At 38.0% G+C, this 14,470-nt stretch overlaps 1 protein-coding gene across 10 annotated transcripts in view; it reads left to right on the top strand.

Moving 5' to 3' along the window:
• DGKG (diacylglycerol kinase gamma) overlaps window positions 1-14,470 on the top strand; it is a 189,093-nt gene that overhangs the window by 16,762 nt on the left and 157,861 nt on the right. The window contains exon 2 of one of the 10 annotated variants that reach the window (XM_039850496.1): window positions 10,152-10,232. The exons of the other annotated variants lie outside the window; for them this stretch is intronic. The gene's annotated coding sequence lies outside the window, so the exon portion shown is untranslated. The remainder of the gene's footprint in view (window positions 1-10,151; window positions 10,233-14,470) is intronic. 10 annotated transcript variants of the gene reach the window in all.

The raw sequence follows: 14,470 nt of genomic DNA, 5'->3' as shown, positions 1-14,470 counted from the left end.
TTTTTTTGTCTTTTCTTTTTTTTTTTTTTTTTTTTCCTGGCCAATAGTTCTTTCGTGTGTATGTCACTTACTATTTTCAGATCATTTTGAGCTATTTTTTTCATGGTGTTAATTCATATAATTTTGTGCCATCTTCCTATATACATTTTTTGAGTGTGTGCCTTTCTTCTCTTCTTTATTTCTAAATGTCCTTTTCAGTTATGAACACATGGGTTAGTCCTGCCAGCACTTTTTTTTTTTCCCAAAAGGACCATTCCTTTTTCCTCTTGCCTTAGCTTCATCTAGAGTTTCTGATTATTTATTACAGCCAAGTTTCTCCTTCTTGACAATCATGACCTCTAGGTTGGAGTGACTTCTTTCTCTTAAGATGCCTCTTTTGCCTGCTTCGCCAAGCAGGATCTTTCTGTTGGTCAGAATGAGGTCCAGAAGAGTCATCTGGTTGCACTTCTTTCTCCATGTCAACTAGAGAAATAAAAACACTTATCTGATGCTCTACTTTTAGTCAAATGAGGTTTTCTGCAAATATCTAGCCAGGACAAGTTCCCTTTCACTGTTTCAGCTTCCCTTGTGCCAGAATAGTAGTGGCTAGGAATGCACCCTGCATCTCCTCCTTGTGGCCAAGTGGCCTGTAGAAAATGCTCACGATGACATCACACATGTTCCTCACCCTTTTCCGCTCACTCGTGAGATATTCTAGGCGCTCTATCTGTAGGGTCCTGAATTCCCATCACAAACCAACTTTGGGTCCAAAGCCATATTGCCATGTACATGTGTCAGTCCATAAATACAGTTTCTAGTATTCTGTATACATGTGTGTGTATTTGTATATGTCACCAGGTGCATCCCCTCTCATGTTTGTCTTTGTTTTATCAGAGTTTCTACACCTTGGATAGATTCATGGTATTATTTCAACTCTTTAATCCTCTTCCCCATCAGCCTCTAGGCAGATACATACCCCCATGCTCATGAGATGCAGGCCTAGACACGAATTCCCCCTTTCAGCATATGGTAAATCATGACCCAGAAAGCTACATCCGGTACTGACAACGTTTGCTTCTTTTTTATCCCAGAATCCCAACTGTCAGCAGAAAGAACGAATGACAACTATCATCCCTAGTCCCAAATTTGTCACTGTCTTGCCCAAAACTAGTGGGAAATCAAGTCAGACTAGATGATAAAAAAACCTTGAATGCCTGGAAAAGGAATTAGATTCAAAATGATAGTCAATAAGAAGTAATTGTTGGTTCTTGATAAAATAATTAAACTAGTGGCTTATATAAAGGGCTCATATGCAGAGTAGTTTGAAATGGAGTGAGGCAATTATGAAGACTAGAGGCAGATGCTGGGGCCATGTAGGAGGCTATTACCCAGGAATTGGGGGTGCTGTCACAAGGAATGAAATGAAGAGAATGGGACAGAGCTGAGAGATAATATAAAATATAGCTTAACTTGGTATCTTTGTTTCTGATTTGGTATTGAAATTTTGAAGGAAAAAGGAAGTCTAAAGTAAATAATACCAATTATCAAGCCCGCCGAATGTGGAGAATGATATTTCCACTGAAAAAGTGAGGAAAATCTATGTTACTTTGTTTTGGAAGTGGATGGAGGTAGGAATAAGATATGTTTGAGAATAGATCTATTTACATATTTAAAAGTTACAGCTAGTGAATGATTGGAGGACTGTGTAAATGCATGTGATTCCATCAACAACAGGATGTCTTTCTGACCAAACTATGTATAGGGGCTGGTTTCTGTTGACTATTTTTGTCTAGTTCAAAGTGATTTACTCAGGGAGGCCATTCTCTCCAATTGAACTATAATTTATTAAACACATTCAGCCACATAACTACCTCTACTTATGTCCCAAACCCTCCAGAGTCCTTACCTAGCTCATGCCTCCAGCCGCTCCTAACCCCTGCAAGCAAAAGTTGCCATGAAGTTCCCATGTCATATTTTTCTGCTTTATTCATTAATTGCTTCTTAGGGGTGAAGGTGAAAATTTGTACCATTTTATCTTTTATAGCTGGTTCTGAAGAGAATCATCTTTCCCTTCCTTCCTCTTCCTTAAACTGAGGTCTAAGATTTTTCATCCCCAAATCCATACCTTCTCTCATCATAAACCCCTTTCTCCATTATACTAGGCGCTTAGGGTATCAGGGAATCTTGGCACATTTACTTGTATTTAACAGAAAAGAAAGGAAGAAAATTAACATCTGTTGAGCCCTATGTGCCAGGCATCATTCTGGGAAATTTGTATTCATTATGTCTAATTCTACTCTGTCAGATGATACCTTTATTCCATTTTCCAACTGAGGAAGCTTGGGCTCATACAGATTATGTTTTGTTTGTTTGTTTGTTTTTTAGCAAATTAAAATTTATTATCAGTTTGTTAGTTTGTAAAATATCAACTTATACACACCACAGTACATTATAAAGTAACAGGTTTAACTCTTCTGCCAGTTATTCTGTCTCTGTAAGAATAAGTAAGAATAAGTAATGTGCTTAAGACCACAAATCTAGAGAATGTAATGGATGAGATGCAGACCCAGGTATGTTGGATTCCATGGTTACCCTCTTTTCTGATTTCTGACATCTAGATTTCCAGGTGAAAGATGTTATTGGCACATTGTTCTCCACATCAGAAACCAGTGGTACAAAGGAACAGTCTAGAAGAGGCCCTTTTCACTTCACAGGCCCCAGTGTACAGCCCTCTCGATGTCTCACCCACTCCCCACCCAGGCACACCCTTGAGTGAACAGGGCTCACAAGTGTGGAAGATTTGGGAGAAATGAAATGATACACTCCTAATTAGTTTGAACTGAGGAACCCATTAGCTGTAATTTTTATTGAAATTGAAAATACAAAAAATAATCTCATGGCATTAAGAAACTCTTTTAAATTAAACCCAATTTAGGAATCTTGAAGTTTTGATTTCAGCAGTTCCTCCAATGCAAGTGTCAGTCACACTTCATAAACAAGAATGTGTTTTCTCCTCTGCCCTTTCCTCTCAATCAACCGTATGAGCATTGTTGCACGCCGAGCTCTCCTGTCTCTGAGCTCCACAGGCCTCAGCCCACACAGCCCAATACTACAGTTATGATGGAAGCTCTGTGGTATCCCCAGTGAACCATCTGTTTGCTGAGGGCCGAGATCAGTTGTAGTTCGTCCTGCATTCCCCTATCTCCTACTAGCAGAGTATTTACACATACTAAGAGGTGGGTAAATATACAAGAATAATTGCCTTTCGAACATTATTATTTTAACCAACCTTTACAGGAAAAGATAGGATAAATAAAAGATAGAAAAAGTTCGCTATGATATACAAAATAACAGTTCTGGTGTGGAAGAACTTCAGGCATGGTAGTTCCTTTATTTAACCATGGTATGTATATACATTTATGTGTGATTCCAAACGCTGAAATTCACATATACACATGTGATCCTCATAAAGTACAAAAAGACACACAATGCACATTGTTCATACTGTAAGCCCACACAATACACATGTTCATATGTAGGACACATATGTTTATGCTCCATACAATAGCTGCTTGGAGACCTACCTTCAAGTCGATGTACTATAAGTCTTGGTCTCTAACCAGTGTAGGTAAACGTCAAGATGGTGGATTTGGATTGTGCCAGAAAAAAATTGAAAGAAGCAGACCAAGATGGTGATAATATGGAATTTCTTAAATTTTTAAAAAATTATATGAAAACTACATTACCTTTTTAAAAAATAATTAAAATATTACAGGTAATGGAATCTCAATTTCTAATTTCTTTGTGTTCCTTGGAGGTAACTATTACAATATATTATGTGCATCCTTTCATATCTCTCCTTTTTGCAGTTACATAATATATTCACACCATTAAAATATTAAGTATAATATTAAAATATTGTATATAATTTTAAGTTTTTTGAAAATACCATTTTCTTCTACTAGTTCTAATAATCACAATAGCTGCACAAGAGAGATTCCACTGTTCTCATTTTACAAATGAGGACACTAAGGCTCAGCTAAATTAAGTTTTTTAAATTTTTTGAGGCCACAGAGCCAGTAAATACCAGAACTAAACTAAGCCTTCCTTTTCATAAATAAGATATTTATCTATTTATTCAGATTTTCCATTATGTTCTTCAGCAAATTTTTATAGATTTCTCCGTAAAGGTGTCTTATACATTCTTCTTAGATTTATTCTAAGGTACATTCTACTTTTCATTAAAGTTTTGAAAGAGATCTTTTTTTTATTATGCTGTATTTTCTATTTGACTATTGCTTGCGTAAAAGAAAACAACTCATTTTTAATATTGATTTTATATACAGTCACTTTGCTAAATTCTATAATAGTTTGTTATTTTTATTCTCTTGGTTTTCCTAGGTATACTATCATATCATTTAAAAATTGTGACAGTTTCATCTTTTCTGTTCTAATATATACGCCTCTTATCTCTTCTCCTCACTTAATTGCATTGTCTAGGACTATTAGTAGATTGTTGAATAATAGAGGTCTTCACACTCATCCTTATCTTGTTCTTGATTTTAATGATAATGTTTCTAATATTTCACCATTTCTTGTCCAAATAAGTATACCTTTATTATTTCTTAGTTTTATTTTTTCCAGTTTTATTAAGCTATAACAACACTGTATAAGTTTAAGGTGTACAGCATAATGCTACTTTGACTTAATGTATATTATGAAATGACTACCATAATAAGTTTAGTTAGCATCCATCATCTCATATAGATAAACAAAAGAAAAGGAAAAAAAGTTCTTGAGAACTCCTAGGATCTACTTTCTTAACCTCTTTCAAATATATCATATAGCGGTGTTAACAATAGTCATCACATTATACATTACATTCCTAATAATATTTTGCTATTTAAGTATGAAGTTTGCTGCAAGGTTTTGGTAGATAGCTATTATGAAGAAAAGATGTTCCTCTTACCTTCTAATGTGTTCAGAGGTGTGCTTGCTTTTCTACCACACTTTGATGTTAAATTTTATAGAATTTTTTTCTGAATATATTGAGATGGTCATATGAATTTCCCTTTTATCCCATTAATAGTAAATTGTATTGATAGGTTTTGTAATTTTGAGCCATTCTTGCTTTGCTGGAATAAACTCTATGTACTGTTCTTTTAATACTATACTGGATTTTGCTATTTTATAGGGGGTTTGCTTAATTTACTAAGAAGACTGGTCTATAATTTGTTTTTATTTGTACTCTCCTTATTCAGTTTTTGTAACCAGGATACAGGCCTCATAAAATAAATTGTAACTTATCATCTTTTTCTATGCTCTGGAAGAACTTATGTAAGAGGGGAATTATCTGTTCCTCGATAATTCTTAGAACTTGCCCGTAGCACTCTCTGGACCTGGAAGGTGGGGCAAGTAGACTTTTGAATATCGATTCAGTTTCTTCTGCTATTATTGGACTAGTCAGGCTTTTCTGCTTCTCGAATCACTTTTTTTTTTTAATTAAAATATAGTTGACATAAAATATTATATTAGTTTCAGTGTAAAACATAGTGATTCAACATTTATATACCTTACAATGTGATCACAATAAACTAGTAACCATTATATCACCATACAAACTTATTACGATATTATTGACTAAATTCCCTGTGCTGTACATTACATCCCTATGAATTATTTATTTTATTACTGGAAGTTTGTATCTCTTATTCCTGTTAACTTTTTACATCCATCTCTACCTCCCTCCCCTCTGGCACCCATCGGTTTGTTCTCTGTATCTAAATGCCTGTTTCTGTTTTGTTTTGTTTGTTCATTTGTTTTGTTTTGTTTTGTTTAGATCCCACATATAAGTGAAATCATATGATATTTGTCTTTCTCTGTCTGACTGATTTCTATCCATGCATTGCAAATGACAAGATTTCATTCTTTTTTTACAGCTGAGTAATATTCCATTGTATATATGTACCACCTCTTTATCTATGCATCTATCGATGGATACCTAGGTCGCTTCCATATCTTGGCTACTGTAAATAATACTGCAGTGAACATAAGAGTGCATATATCTTTTCAAATTAGTGTTTTCATTTTCTTCGGATAAATACCCAAAAGTGGAATTACTAGATTGTTGAATCATTTTTGATCATTTATATTTTCTCAAAATTTTTTCATTTTATCTAGGCTTTCAAATGTAGTGCTGCAAAGTAAAATATCTTATTCTTTTATAATCTAATAAAATCTCTTGCATTTATATTTATGCTGTCTTTTTCATTTCTAATATTTCTGGTTCTTCTTCTTCCCCTTCATTGTCTCTCTCCCCTTCTCTATCTCCCTCACCTTCCCTCCCTACAGTCTCTCTTTCTTTCTTTCCCTTCCTTCCTTCCTTCCTTCCTTCCTTCCTTCCTTCCTTCCTTTCTCTCTCTCTCTCTCTCTCTCTCTGTCTTTCTTTTTCTCTCTCTTTTCTCTCCTCCCCCTCGCCTCAAAGAATCATCTATTTTATTGTTTTTCTTCAACAACAAAAAGCTCTTGGTTTTGTTTACTAACTGTTCAATTGTTTTGTTTTGGGTGCTAGCTCATTAGCTCATTACTTTCTGCTTTTGTCTTTGTACTGCCTTCTTCAGCTTTACTTAGATTTCTTCCTTTTCTAGCTTCTTGAGTTACAGGCTTGGTTCTTCTTTTTTTGTTTTTCTTCATTTTCCTTGTTGTCTAAGAAATGCATTTAAGGTTAAAAATGTCTTTTAAGCATTGCTATAACCAAATTGCACATTTACTAGATTGATATGTAACACTTTTGTATGTTCATTTTTTGAAAAACAAGAAGTTACTTAAGAATATATGTTTTTTTAAAAAGATTTCATGTTGTTGCAGATCAGATTTCCTGGGAAACAGGTTCCAAGATGGCGACTGCAGTGAAGGACTGTTATTAGTTTTAAAGGCAGTGTTCTTGGGATTACTGCTTGTAGAAGGGAAGAGACAGAGCAGGGTTTGGCAAGGGGAGAAGGTGGACTGGGATGGTCCTGCTGAGTCATTCTCATTTGGGGTGAGGGGACCAGGCCTTTATACTCCTCTTTTTCATATCATTCAGTAATTGGTTGTGAGTTGCCCAGAAAAGGGACATGACATTGGGCAAGCCAGCTCTTTCCAGCTAAGGCAATTCCTGAAAAGGGTTGACAGCAGACAGCTATCTGCCAGTAGCATTCCAAAGCAGCTGGAGAGATAAATCCTTCTTTCCAGAAGGTTCTGGTTGGCACGGTTCAACAACTACTACAAATACTTACAGTTTAGTATTTTAACTAACTTTTGATTGTTGATGTTTAATCTGTGGAAGACATTTCTCCATGGATTCAAATAAATTTTCAATGAGTTTCAGTGACTTCAGAGTATTTAATTAGATGTACATACAAAAATATATTTAACAATACATCCTATATTGTGAAGCATTTAAATTGTTTGGAATTTTTTACTATAATAAACAATGCAGCCACAAATATCCTTGGAGTTGAAATCTTGTAGAAGTAGTAATAGTAGTTGCAGAGTGCTATTCTTGTCCATAGCTACTTTCTTAAGATAAACTTATAGAAGTAAAATTATGTGGAAATGTGCATTTCGAGGCTATTGATATATAGTGCTATTTTGGCCAGTTTACTTCCACACCAGCAGTGTTAGAGAGTTCTGTTTCCTTGCCTTTTTACCAAAAAAGATAATACCTATTTTAAAATTGTTAACAGTTTGATAAGGTGGCAATAATATCTTGCCATTGTTTCTATCTAATGTATCATCATTGATGTATCATCTAAATGAGTATAAAATGATATTTCCCAGCCTAAAATGATGGCACCAGATCCTATGTGGCAAGAACAAAGTGTTTATGTCTAATATGTCTGCAAGGAAAATAGAGTTACCATGAGAAGGAACCTTAAATATTACTTACTCCACTCTCTGCAATTATCAAACGAGAACTTGAGGGCTAGAGAGTGAGCGTGACTTCCTCAAAGTCACATACCGACTAAATATCAGAACCAGGATTAGTCCCACGAGCTCCAGACCACACCACTCAACCTTCTCCGATTTGCTCAGGAAATAAATGTGTCTTTCTTACCAGTTTCCCAAAACCCATCAAGCTGTGGCGCTTCTGAAACTGTAATTGATGATCCCCTTATGAAATGTTATAGATTTTATAGTTTATTCAAATCAGAATATTTAAAAATTATTATAAATACATTTGTATTGTCTTCGTGACTGTTTTATGCCAAGCGCTGTCGTGTGATTTCAGTGTCCCTGCTATCTTTGCGTCACATGGCATAATGATGAAGAACACCTCCCGAGTCAAATGATCTAGATTTGAATCCTGAAACCATCGGGTACAATCTACATAACCCAGGGCAAGTTATTTAATCCTCTGTGCTTCAATTCTCTCATCTTTAAAATGGGCATAATATTTATGAGTGGTTATAAGTAGTCAACCAGATAATTCATGTAAATTGCTTAAGACGATCTGGCATGTTGTACGGGGTAGCTATTATTAATGAGATGTTTTTCAAACTGGGCCCTAGACACCTCTAGGATTGAGGGGACCATCCAGGGACGTATTGCCTGGGGTCAGAATGAGGTGTAAGTGCTCCTGGGTGCTGTTGTCCACAATGCTGAATCATTCTTGCATGATTGCCCATTAGGACATTGTTGGTTTGAAGGAACTGGTGGAGGAAGAGGCTCATGACTGCCCAGAGCCTTCTGCAGATTAAATCCTGGGCTCCTAGAATGAGCCAGAAAAGCAGTTCTCAGTCAGATCACAATACTTCGTAGGTCTGAAAACCAGCACAGACACTGGACAGGGTATGAGTTTTGCATTCAGGCAGACATGGGTTTGGATGATGGTTCAACTGCCTGCAAAGAATCTGATTCTAACTATGTTGGCATAATAATACCTACCTTGAAAGATTATATTGAAGAATGCATTAATTAAAAACAAGTAGTAGACTCTCAATAAATGGTAGCGATTGTTTATATTGTTATGGTAAGCAGAAAGTGGAAGGAAAAAGAAAGGAGAATTAGAGAATGGGAGATCAGAAGGTGTCAGAAGAGGGAGGGGACAGAGAATGAAATGGTGAGCCCGCGAGCCAGCTTACCACAAATTCCTCCTGGGCCACAAGAATTTACCCATCTTAACGTGATTTCACACACTGTTCCAAACTCGAATGTTGTCTCTTTGATGTGGTTTTGTCGTGCTTATTGTTAAAATACACCCACTCACCCACACACACACACACCACACCACATCACACCATTGCCACCACAATATTTGGCACATTTACAGTGCTGTTTTCTTCAAGACCTGCCTGAGCCCCATACCATGCCTTGCAGTGTCTCTTCCCTGACAGTTCTGTTTCTGACATAGGGATGAGTTGCTGCATGAATAGAGCTGTCATTTTCTCACCCGCTCAGATTTTTCTGTTTGTTTGTTTGTTTTTATCCTTTCACTCTATGGTAGGAAACTCCTATTATTTGTTCTGTGTCCTCTCGAGATTATTTATTTGGCACAAAATCTCATTGGAGGTGTATGAAACATAGATCCAGATTGTGAAGAAAGAAAAATTCTGCAGGGAATATAAGTCACAACATGAGAATTTTAGGTGCTAGGCGGGATGGCAGGCAATCCTGGGCCCCTGGCTTCCCTGTAATGTGTTCTCGCCTCAGGAGAGGAACTGATGTGAGATCCAGGATCTGTCTGCCGTAGGGCTTCCTTAAGGAGAAGGAATAGCTCCAAGCATTCCATGCTTCTCCTCTTAGCCCTGTCCCTTACATTAATGCAAAGCCATGGTTACAAAATGCTGGCATGCATCAGAATCTCCAGGCCCCTTAAAACAGATTGCTGAGTCATCCTGAATTTCTGTAAGTCTGGGGTGGGTTCTAAGAATTTGCTTTTCTTACATGTTCCCAGGTGATGCCAGTGCTGCTGGTAAGAGGACCACACTTTGAGAACCACTGATAGGATTTTACTTGTTATGACTCTCATAAACATTCTACAAATAATTCTCATAACAGCCCTGTGAAACATGTATTATTACTATTATTATTATTCCCATTTAGAGATGAAGAATAACTTGTTTAATGCCTCATAATTATAAGTGGTAGAGCCAAGATTTGAATTCTGGTCTCTCTAATTCCAACAACAGACTCGTGCTTGATGCTTTGGGTAGAAGAGACGGAACTGGTATTTGAACGCCCTGACACTGGAGATGAGTCATTTTCCCCAAGTAAGTACTTCCGTGAAGGAGACCTTCTCTCACAGTCCTCTCCTGGCATCAGCCCCTCAGCTCCAGAGCCCGGAATCAGACCTTGGTGTTTCGATTTACAACCCCACTTCTTTAGCATCTCCGCTGTAGCTCCCCTAGTGGCAAAGCCAAGTGAACATTCTCCCACGTTTGAGAACAGTGAGAGCTGGCTCCAGGGCGAAAGTAAATTTTCTTTGAAGTCTCATGTTTCACCTCGTACTTCTTGAATATTTTACATTCCATTCTATTCTGTGTTTATGTTTAATATAATATAGATTTTTTTTTCCTCGAATAATCTTGTCTATCTAAGAGCATGCCATGATTTTCCCTCTGGTCTCCAATTTACCTTCTAGTTTGTGGATGAGGGTTTAGGCTCTCCATAGTTGGCTTATTAGTGGTACTAGCACCTAGCACAGGGCCTGGCTCTAACATACTCAGTATTTATTCATCCAGAGATGTGATGGTGAAAGAAAGACAGTGGGCTTTGGAACTCAACAGATTCGAGTTCAAATACCAGTTCTGTCTCTTACTAGTAGGTGAACCTGGGAGAATTACTCTGGGGCTGTTTTTATAGCTGTAAAATGGGCATAAAAATGCCTTTCTCACAGGATTTGGTGACTATTACAGATGAAGTGAGCAGAGCGCCAGGTGTGTTGTAGTCTATATGGAGGTGACTGCTATGACTTGTTATAATTCGTTAAACGGGTGAATAAATAAGCGCAGAATGACCCATACTCAAGCTGTGATGCCCCTGAGCTGTAAACACTTTCCAGTCTGACACTGCCTGCCTGTGCCAAGGACAGCTCCCTCAGGCAGCAGATCTCAACTTCTCCCAGGAGCCTGCACACCTCTCCTGGGTACCGTACCTCATTGTGTCCCCCCTCCACACACACCTGGACAGCTCTGTTCAGCCTGACATTTCCCCAACTCTCCCATAGAAAAGATTTTCTATTCACTCTGAGGCCCCTAATGGAATGCAAAGTCCTCAAATCAGGTCTTCTCTGAATTCCTATGGATAGCATGTAATTCCAAGATATATTTTTATGTTTGTTTAAGGACTATATGCTGGTAATTTACTAAAAGTGTTACTAGAGATTAGTCATATTTGCTATTCATAAACTCAAATTAGCTCTTTACTAAGTTCCGCAGGGGCTTTAATTCTGTTATCTGTGAAGTCAGGCTGCCTCTAAATGCTCACCAACTACTGCCTCCTCATTCAGCCAGATGGTTAGAATCCTGTGACCTGGGGGAAAGTCACACTATTATCATTGCAATGTCAGACTTGTTTTGAGTTGGTGGTGGTGTTCAGCTAATGCTCTTCTTGCTTTTTAATTAGAAATTATGGTTCATTTAACTTCATCATTATCATGTTAGTTTGTGGAAGATGTTTGGTTAACCCAATAGGATGCAATGATACATATTTGCATCAAAGGTACTTTAGGTCTCTAATTTTTCAACCACTAGATTTTAAGACATGAACAAGTTGCAGTTAAAACATGAATCATGCATATCCTCTTGCTAAACAGATACATATGTAATTTGACCCCAAAAGTGCTTATGTAGTTGTTTTGGTTATTTTTAATTGTATAACTAACTACCTCAAAACTTAGTGGCTCAACATTTTATTATTCTACATGATTCTGTGCATCAAGAATTCAGGCATGGCTCAGCAGGGACAGCTCATCTCTGCTTCCCCATGTCTCCTAAGGCTGTAAAATCCAAAAGGGCTCCGTGTCTTCCATGTCCAGCACCACAGCTAAGATGGCTTAAATGACTGAGTGCTGGCTTAAATGACTTGACTGGAATCTTATACTGGGGGCTTCAGTTCTTATCATCAGCTGTGTTGCTCAGTTCTCCTCCATGTGATGTTAAGCCTTCCTCTATCTATGTGGTCTCTCTATGATCTCTCCAAGGTGGCTGAACTTCTGCATGACAGTTCAGTGTTCCCAAGAACACAAAAGTGGAAGCTGCTAGGCCTTCTTAAGACTCAGGTCTGACACTGGCACAATGTCACTTCTACTGCATTCTTTTGGTTAAAGCAAGTCACAGGCACAGTCTAGATTCAAGGGGAAGGGACTAAAAAGGGCATGCATTTCAGGAGGCATGGTTTCTGGGGGACCACCAGTTTAACAGACAGTTCATTAATGAATTCAAGCAACTTAAATAACTCCCAACATAATATCAGGTTAAGCATACTAAGTGATTATTATGTTTATAGTTCAATATCTTAATAATAAAATGTGGGCACTGATTCATGTTTTTTATTATAAAATAAGTGACTCATATATACTATCAACAATTTTATGCCAACTTGTGTCTTTTGTTTTTCTCCAATTCCTTGTTATCACCTACTTCTTTTTCTACTGGGACATGAAAACGTGCGATAGGATCTTCTGCTCCACGCAAATGGTCTCAGTCAAAAAAGGTTGAGAACCACCTTTCTAGCGATCAAGAAACGAACTCTTAGAAATCTTGTAGCAGCTAGAGCTACAAAGCAGGCAGGACACTGTTTTCGTCCTGAAGGAGCTCAGAGTCTCACAAGGAAGAGGTGGCAAGTACACTGCCATGTGGTCGGTGCCATCATGGAGAAAAGCCCAAGGAGCTAGCTGTTGGAGAGCAGAGAAAATATGCCCTGTCCAGTCTGGGTAATCAAAAAGAACTTCTTAGACTAGGTGTTGCTTGAACTGAACTCCAAAGGCTGCATAGGAGTAACAGTTAAAGGAGGATCAACGGGAACAAACGCCCAGAGATGGAGCGGTTATCCAGATTTGACTCCTCACGAGTGTGGGAAGAGAAAGGGGTTTTTATCTATCTAGCTTTTAGTCATTCTTCCCTTATAAAAATATACTTATTATGAGTTTGTTATAAATCATCAGATGCATACAAATAAGCTCCCCCAATCTTATGCCATATTCATGAATTAATGTTTTTATGAGAGCAAAGAGGAGTTGAAGAGGTGTTTGTTCCTGGATAATTGGCTATGGTTGATTCATTCAAATGAATAGAGACCTGGGGTGCATTTCAATACCCATTGAATTTGCCGTCTTCACTCTGACTTGAGATTTCCATGCTGACATCTGTTCAGAACAAATAGAGTTTGATCCAGTATATGAAATTACAGAGCTAGAGAATAAGTTAGAAGCTATTATTCCCACCCCCTCATTTTATAGGCAAGGAAACTGAGGCCCGGGGTGCTGAAACTATTATTGAAAGGGGAATAGCTGTAGGGACATAAAATGCTCTTCTCCCTTCCAAGCCTGACAACCTCCAATCTGCATGTTATTTAGAAAACCCTATTGCATTTTTTTCTGCCAGGAAAGATGTTCAGGGAGGTAATAAGAAGATTGTTCATACTGTAAAGAGCCTCCAAGACGGGGCAGGCTGCTGAAAGGGAAATGCCGGGTGATGGCAGGAATAAGCCCTCTTGTATGGTAGCTCTCATCTCTATCAAGGGCAGAAAACCAGAGGGGGCCGTCATGTGGGAGCATGGTCAGCAGTTACCATCTGGAGAGTCAGGCAACATTTCAAGCCCCTAACTTTTCCTGATGGAAATAAAGAATGGTTTAGCTCCATCCGCAAGGAAGCCAAACACTGAACTACAATGGAACAAATGAGCACAAATAACACGAATATTTGTTTAGTTATTGCAACATATACCTCTCTACCTTGTTACTCCTCTTCAGCTCCTTCAGGAATCTTTTTCCACTCCCCTGTGCCTGCTTCAGACACATTAGATGACCCCAAACTTCCCGGTACATATCCGTACTACTACTCTTTCCAACTTGTGTGTTAATTATCTTTTCGGGTGTCTGTTTCCAACACAGGCCTGTCAGCTACCACAATAGAAAAATATACAGGATCTAGGGGCTCTATGGGAACACAGCTGGGAGAATAGCTTAGTTTGCTCAAAGAGTTTTTAAAAGCTATAGAAAAGAAGTGGAACCAGACATATGAGTAGTGGTTTGTTATGGGAAGGCAAGAATGAAGGGCATTCCCAGTAGATTAAAGGCATGGTGTTTGTCAGTCCATTAACTAACGTTTATGAGATCCTACCATGTGCCAGGCACATTGCCAAGTGCTAAGAGTAGACAGTAGGTTGATTTGGCTGGAATGTGGAGCATGTGATGCAGGAGGTAATTGAGGTGAGGATGGGGAGGTGAGTTATACCATGGGTAAAGAATCTTCTGGAACTTGCTGAAGAGCCTACTTTTTATCCTGGA

This window comes from Pteropus medius, unplaced genomic scaffold (assembly GCF_902729225.1).
Source record: "Pteropus medius unplaced genomic scaffold, Ma_sr-lr_union100, whole genome shotgun sequence".
Lineage (NCBI taxonomy): Eukaryota > Metazoa > Chordata > Mammalia > Chiroptera > Pteropodidae > Pteropus > Pteropus medius.
This window is presented reverse-complemented; position numbering and strand designations above follow the sequence as displayed.